The sequence below is a fragment of the Lissotriton vulgaris genome, chromosome 8, assembly GCF_964263255.1.
Source record: "Lissotriton vulgaris chromosome 8, aLisVul1.2, whole genome shotgun sequence".
NCBI classification, from domain to species: domain Eukaryota; kingdom Metazoa; phylum Chordata; class Amphibia; order Caudata; family Salamandridae; genus Lissotriton; species Lissotriton vulgaris.
This window is the reverse complement of record NC_141696.1, coordinates 1,222,799,557-1,222,806,016: the sequence shown is the minus strand read 5'-3', so window position 1 is coordinate 1,222,806,016 and position 6,460 is coordinate 1,222,799,557. Positions and strand designations below refer to the sequence as shown.

The following is a 6,460-nucleotide window of genomic DNA, read 5'->3' as shown; positions in this document are numbered from 1 at the left end:
CCACTTTAGTTTCAGGATTAAATGCAGCCTTGATCCTGTTGGATCTTTCGGCTGCATTTAAAATGGTCAGTCACACTACACTGATTGACCGGCTTCATCGTGTAGGCATTAGGGGCTCTGCTCCTATTAAATCCTTTCTCTTGGAGAGAGAACTATTTGTGGTCTTTCACAGCTGTATGTTGGAGATCAGGAACTGGATGTCCAACAATTGATTAAAACGTAATTCCGGTAAAACTGGGGTGCTCCTGCTGGGCAACAACATATCTTTTTGATCTGCAACTTGGTGCCACATGTACTAGGAACCCTACAAACTCCAGTTCCCAAAGCCAAAAACCGGGGCATCATCTTTGATGATAAATTAACATTTGATAAGTAGATCAATGCTGTGACCTCCTCATCTTTCATTGTCCTCAAAATCCTTAGGACAATTTTTCCTTTCACTCCACAAGATACACAGAAGATGGTGGTCACTGCGTTAGTGGTCTCTAAATTGGATTACTGTAATGCATTATATATTAACTGAGACTTACAAATAAACTATACGTCCTGCAAAATATTACTCAGGATCCTCAAGCATCACTCAGGCTCTCAAACTCTAGCTTAGCTTCATTGGCTACCCATTAGGAAACACATTGACTTTAAAGCACTTTGCATTGATTTTAAAGCGTTGAATGGTCAGATTATTTGAATACAATAGAAGAAAAGCTCCCTCGTGACCTATACACTATTTTTTTCAGGGTACAACCTCTGATCATCATGGGCATAAACACATTACAGTAACACAATCTTTTTATTTTCTCAGTTTTTTATTATTAAAATTATTTTTTCATTCAATTACTTCTTTTTTTGCATCATTATTCTCAGTTTAAAAAAAAGTATTTTCTTCATTTCAAATAACATTATTTCCATCTTAAATCACAATACAAAATTTCATAAGTTCTATAACAATATATACATAGCCTTATCAACAGGTCGAGAACAACCCAAACACAACACTCTCTCACACTCATCCACATTTACAACTTCATCTATTCATATTCATGACACACTCTATTATTGTTCTATCTGTTGTCCAGTATGGAACCATTTTGATGAGATTTTACAAGGACTTGGCCAACGCATTTCGGTGGAAATTAATGGCAATGACAACCACCTTCATCAGGACCCGCCAGATAAATCAATGAGTACAGGACCGGCACCATGGTGCGCATGAATGTACTTGCCGATGCTCTGAAAAGCATTAACAATGCCGAAGAACGTGGAAAACGCCAGGTTATGATCAGGCCATGCTCTAAAGTGATCGTGCGTTTCTTAACTGTGATGATGAAACATGGTTACATTGGTGAATTTGAAATCATTGATGATCACCGAGCTGGGAAAATTGTTGTGAATCTCACTGGCAGACTAAACAAGTGTGGTGTAATCAGTCCATGGTTTGATGTGCAACTGAAAGATCTGGAGAAGTGGCAGAACAATCTGTTGCCATCTCATCAGTTTGGAGACATTGTTCTCACAACGTCAGCTGGCATCATGGACCACGAAGAAGCTAGGCGAAAACATACAGGAGGCAAAATCCTGGGATTCTTTTTCTAGAATGTAAAAAGGCAGACTAATAAATTGTAAAAAACAATGAGTGTTCTCTATGACCCGGAATTTAATCTGAAACAATATATATAAATCCATATTACAATTTAAGCCCATCTGATTTTTGAGTCTAAAAAAAGAGACATTGTTTGGACCGATCATTCAAATACCACTCACACAACCATCCACTCAACATCCCCTCTAGTGTCACATTTATAACCCCAACAATGGAATAATTTCTATTTTTCAAAACAGCGATACAAAAGAAAAGAGAAGAAAGGAAAGGACGTGCACCAATTCTAAGTTCTTAGCTAAAAACAACGTATAGTTATTTTTGTCCCCATCCCCCGTTTTAGTCTCTTGGAGGGAATACTATCTCTAAATTTCAATCCTGACTAGTGTCCTATTTTTATATTAGATGATAAATACGTATCAACTTACACTCGATTTAGATTCAGTCTTTCCACGTATCACTCAGGAAATTACACCTTGTAGCGACCACAGTTTTTAGTTATTTCTAAAAAAAGTGTAGTAAGGAAAGTCTGTCACTGGATCAGCATCAAAATCAGCAGTTGCATTTCGGGTTGTAAATCACTTTTTTTGTTACCTCAAGTTATCCTTATGTAATAGCAGGGGGACTTATGTCTTGTTGTGTCCCACGTGGCTAGCTCCACACAAGTAGCTACAAGAAAAAATAGGCAGATAATCTAGGACCCATTTATTTTGCCAAAACCTTATCTAGTTACCATTTAATTTGCCACAACCCTAGTACCTTCATTATCTTATAAGGACCATAACATCTGTAGTTCGCTTGTGTCCGTTGCTTAGCAGATATATCTTATGCAGGGAAAGAAACCTGTATATATACAGATAAATAAGCAACCAATGCGACTGTCTCAAAGGTTACTCCAAACATAGGTCACAAGAGTCATTCTTCAATCTATTTCAGCAATTGTATAGGTACCGTCAAATGTTTTTCGTTTTTTTCTCTTTTTTTGACCTTATATTTCTATTTCTTCTCTGCCAAAGAATATCTTCTATTATTCCAGGCTGTGTTCCATCCAATTACTGTCAACGATACGGAATAATAAGTAATTGTACCCATTCATTACAATTTTCTACCTCATAGAGACCAATGTCATCCCTTCCTTAAAATGAAGTGTCCCATTATTATGTTGCTGGAAACAATACTGATTTTATTTTCTACTAAGTAAATATGATTCCATTCCTCAGTCTCAAGCGTTACAAGCAGGTGCAGATCTCCTCCAACGGACACCAGGAGATAGACCAGATGGATTTGTGATGAAATGTCTGGAAATAATTCTTTTTAACAATTTCTTCGAGTTCAATGGATCCCTGCACCAACAGATTAAGGGCACCAGCATGGGGGCTTCCTGTGCTCCCAGTGTCGCAAATATTTATTTGGGAGAATGGGAGAGGAAAAATGTCTTCAATGAGGCGGCTCAATTTTTTGACAATGTTGTGACATGGGAGCGTTTCATTGATGACATTGTCTTCATCGGGAGAGGAGACAGTAACTCCCTGGAAGAATATGTACTGTGGCTAAACTCAAGTGTCAGAATCTTATTTTTACTGCTAAAAGTAGTGCTCAATATGTGGAGTTTTTAGACATTATGATCTCAGAATGTAATCCAACTTTGGAGGTGAGTCTGTTTTGCAAACCCACCGCAAAGAATACAATTCTCCAATACCAAAGTTATCATCCGAATATTCAGAAAGATTCAATTCCTTTTGGTGAATTTCTTCGTATTAGAAGAAATTGCACAAGTATGACGGAATTTCACAGACATGGTGATGCTCTAAAATTACGACTACTGGCTAGAGGCTACCCCAAGAGGCTAGTACGCCATGCGTACAAGAGGGCAAAATATTATAACCGGGATACTCTATTGGGAGGAACACAGGATACCCCAAAGTATCAGGTAGTCTGCGTTGTAAATCATTCCCCTTACAATTTTAAGTTGAAGAACATAATTCAAAAACATTGGAAAATTTTAAATTCAGGGGAAGAGGATACGAACTTAGACCAACCACTGGTGGCCTTTCGAAGGAATCATAATTTATGTGACTTATTGGTACATACTAGACCTAATGTGCCAGATAGGATGCGTCAAACAACTATAACTGGACTACCAATGGTGAAGGGCAATCATAGGTGTGGGTCCTGTCGCGCCTGTGACTCAGCCATTGTTACGGATTCTATTGAATACCGAGGGAAACATGTTCAGTTGAGAGACCTAACCAATTGTACGAGTCAGAACATTATTTACAGTATAACCTGTCCCGTAATCTGTCCTATATTGGGGAAACATCGCGTGAATTTAGAGTCCGTTACAGTGAACACGAGTCAGCAATACGCAATGGCAGAGTGGAAGCTTCACTTGTCCAGCACTTTTTAGCTAAACAGCATTCTGAAAAAGACACAAAATGGTGTATCCTAGAAAAAGTAAAAGGCCTAGCACGGACTCCCATGGACATGATCCGTAAAAGACGAGAGTGTTTTTGGATATTTTTTTTTGATACGGTAAAAAATGGATTAAATGAGGTAATTCAGTGGAATATTACGAAACCTTGGTAATATCGTTTCTGTAGATGAGATGTCTCTGAGTGTTGTAGACAGCTGTCTACTCTGGTACCTGTAGAGTACTATTCAGAAAACTCATTACAGTGTTGGATATGTAATCATGGAGAGAGATGAGAGAACTGTGGATTTGAATTACAACTTAAAATTATTTAACCTACAGGCGATATGCATAGAGACATACACATGAAAAAAAAATTATAATAATTTTTGTATTTTAGATACGACCAATTGGGCAGAATATGTGGGTCAGTTCATGTATTCATGAATAATAAAACAGCAGCATAACAACTAAGTGGATGTTTTCAGCAAATGACTTCTGTCCGTTTTTTTTGTTTTTGGGCTGAGTTTGAATAAATAATGAATCTCACTGAAACAAATAGCTGTTCTTTCGGGAAAAAATCTGTTCCTTCCTTTGTTGAGAAAATTCGCCATTTTTTTAAAGCAAAAAGTGAGGAAAGCACTTTATAGATGCTATACATATTTAAGATCCAGTGTATATTTTTCTGTCCCTGTATATGGTGGTAGACATACAAGCTTGTTGTTAGTATTAACAACTGCTACCTCGTCGAAGTTAAGATGTACATTAAGGAGACTGAGTGTATGTACTCCTCCAATATGGGGATAGTAAAGATTAGTCCATTATTAGTGTTTATGACCTCCTGTGACCGGATTGGTACACATGCCCCAGAATGCCCGGCATAGCGTAGCGCCTGAGATAATGGGAGGAGACAAGACACGGAAGTGAAAACGGTGAGGCGTGTTAAGAATTGAATCCAGGTGTTGCAGTTTAAGGGCTTTTCGGAGCGTAATAGGAGACATAAAAGGGATGCCTCAAAGACATTCTGATCGTGGGAGGAAGCGAGCTGCTACACGTTGGACGGCTGTGGAGAAAGACGCAGATTTAAAAAGCAAGTATGTCCTAAGTATGGACTGAATACTGTGGTTTATCTTGTTGAGAGCACAAGCTCAGCATTTCGCAGACTTCCGACTTAAATAATATGGGTGTAACCTTCTCGTGGGAGGGAAAAGTTAACCTTAGGCGTTTAGTCCGAGTATAAAATCAACACTGTCCTCAGGGGTGTATCAATGGTATGGATTAATGGGATACATCGTGGCAGGGAGGACAGAGGTTGTTTCCTCTGTTGTTAAGCAAGAAAGTCGGATAGATTATATGTACACTACAAATTTGGCCGATACATAGTGGCTTTCTATGGAAAACATCGAGACAGGTATGCTAGGAGTCGCTTTTGTTATTTACAAGGAAAGTACACTAGTGTACGCCTTAATTTGGATCACACAGAATGGGTGGGGAGATATGCTTCGCATCGCTGATATTTCTGGCGGAAAACAACATGGCTGCAACCCTTTGTGGAAAGGAACAATGGAATCATATTTACTTAGTAGAAAATAAAATCTGTATTGTTTTCAGCAACATAATAATGGGACACTTCATTTTAAGGAAAGGATGACATTGGTCTCTGAGAGGTAGAAAATTGGAATGAATGGGTACAATGGCTTATTCTTCCGTACCGTTGACAGTAATTGGATGGAACACAGCATGGAATAATAGAAGATGTTCTTTGGCAGAGAAGAAATAGAAATATAAGGTCAAAAGAAAGAGAGAAAAACGAAAAACATTTGAAGGTACCTATACAATTGCTGAAATAGATTGAAGAATGACTCTTGTGACCCATGTTTGGAGTCACCTTTGAGACAGTCGCATTGTTTTTTTATTTATCTTTATATATACAGGTTCCTTTCCCTGCATAAGATATATCTGCTAAGCAACGGACACAAGCGAACTACAGATGTTATGGTCGTTATAAGATAATGAAGGTAATATTTTTGGAAAAATATATGGGTCCTAGATTGTCTGCCTATTTATCTTGTAGCTACTTGTGTGGAGCTAGCCACGTGGGACACAACAAGACAGAAATCCCCCTACTATTACATAAGGATAACTTGAGGTAACAAAAATAGTGATTTACAACCCGAGAGCCAACTGCTGATTTTGATGCTGATCCAGTGACAGACTTTCCTTACTATACTTTTTCTAGAAATAACTAAAAACTGTGGTCGCTACATGGCGTAATTTACTGAACGATACGTGAAAAGACTGAATCTAAATCGAGTGTAAGTTGATACGTATTTATCATCTAATATAAAAAATAGGACACTAGGCAAGATTGAAATTTTGAGATAGTATTCCCTCCAAGAGACTAAAACGGGGGATGGGGACAAAAATAACTATACGTTGTTTTTAGCTAAGAA

At 38.0% G+C, this 6,460-nt stretch overlaps 1 pseudogene across 1 annotated transcript; it reads left to right on the top strand.

Moving 5' to 3' along the window:
* The first annotated feature begins 1,188 nt into the window (after positions 1 to 1,188).
* LOC147698518 (small ribosomal subunit protein uS8 pseudogene) lies at positions 1,189 to 1,630 on the top strand (annotated as a pseudogene). The gene has a single exon (XR_015299208.1). The product of XR_015299208.1 is annotated as a small ribosomal subunit protein uS8 pseudogene (transcript).
* Positions 1,631 to 6,460: the final 4,830 nt, after the last annotated feature.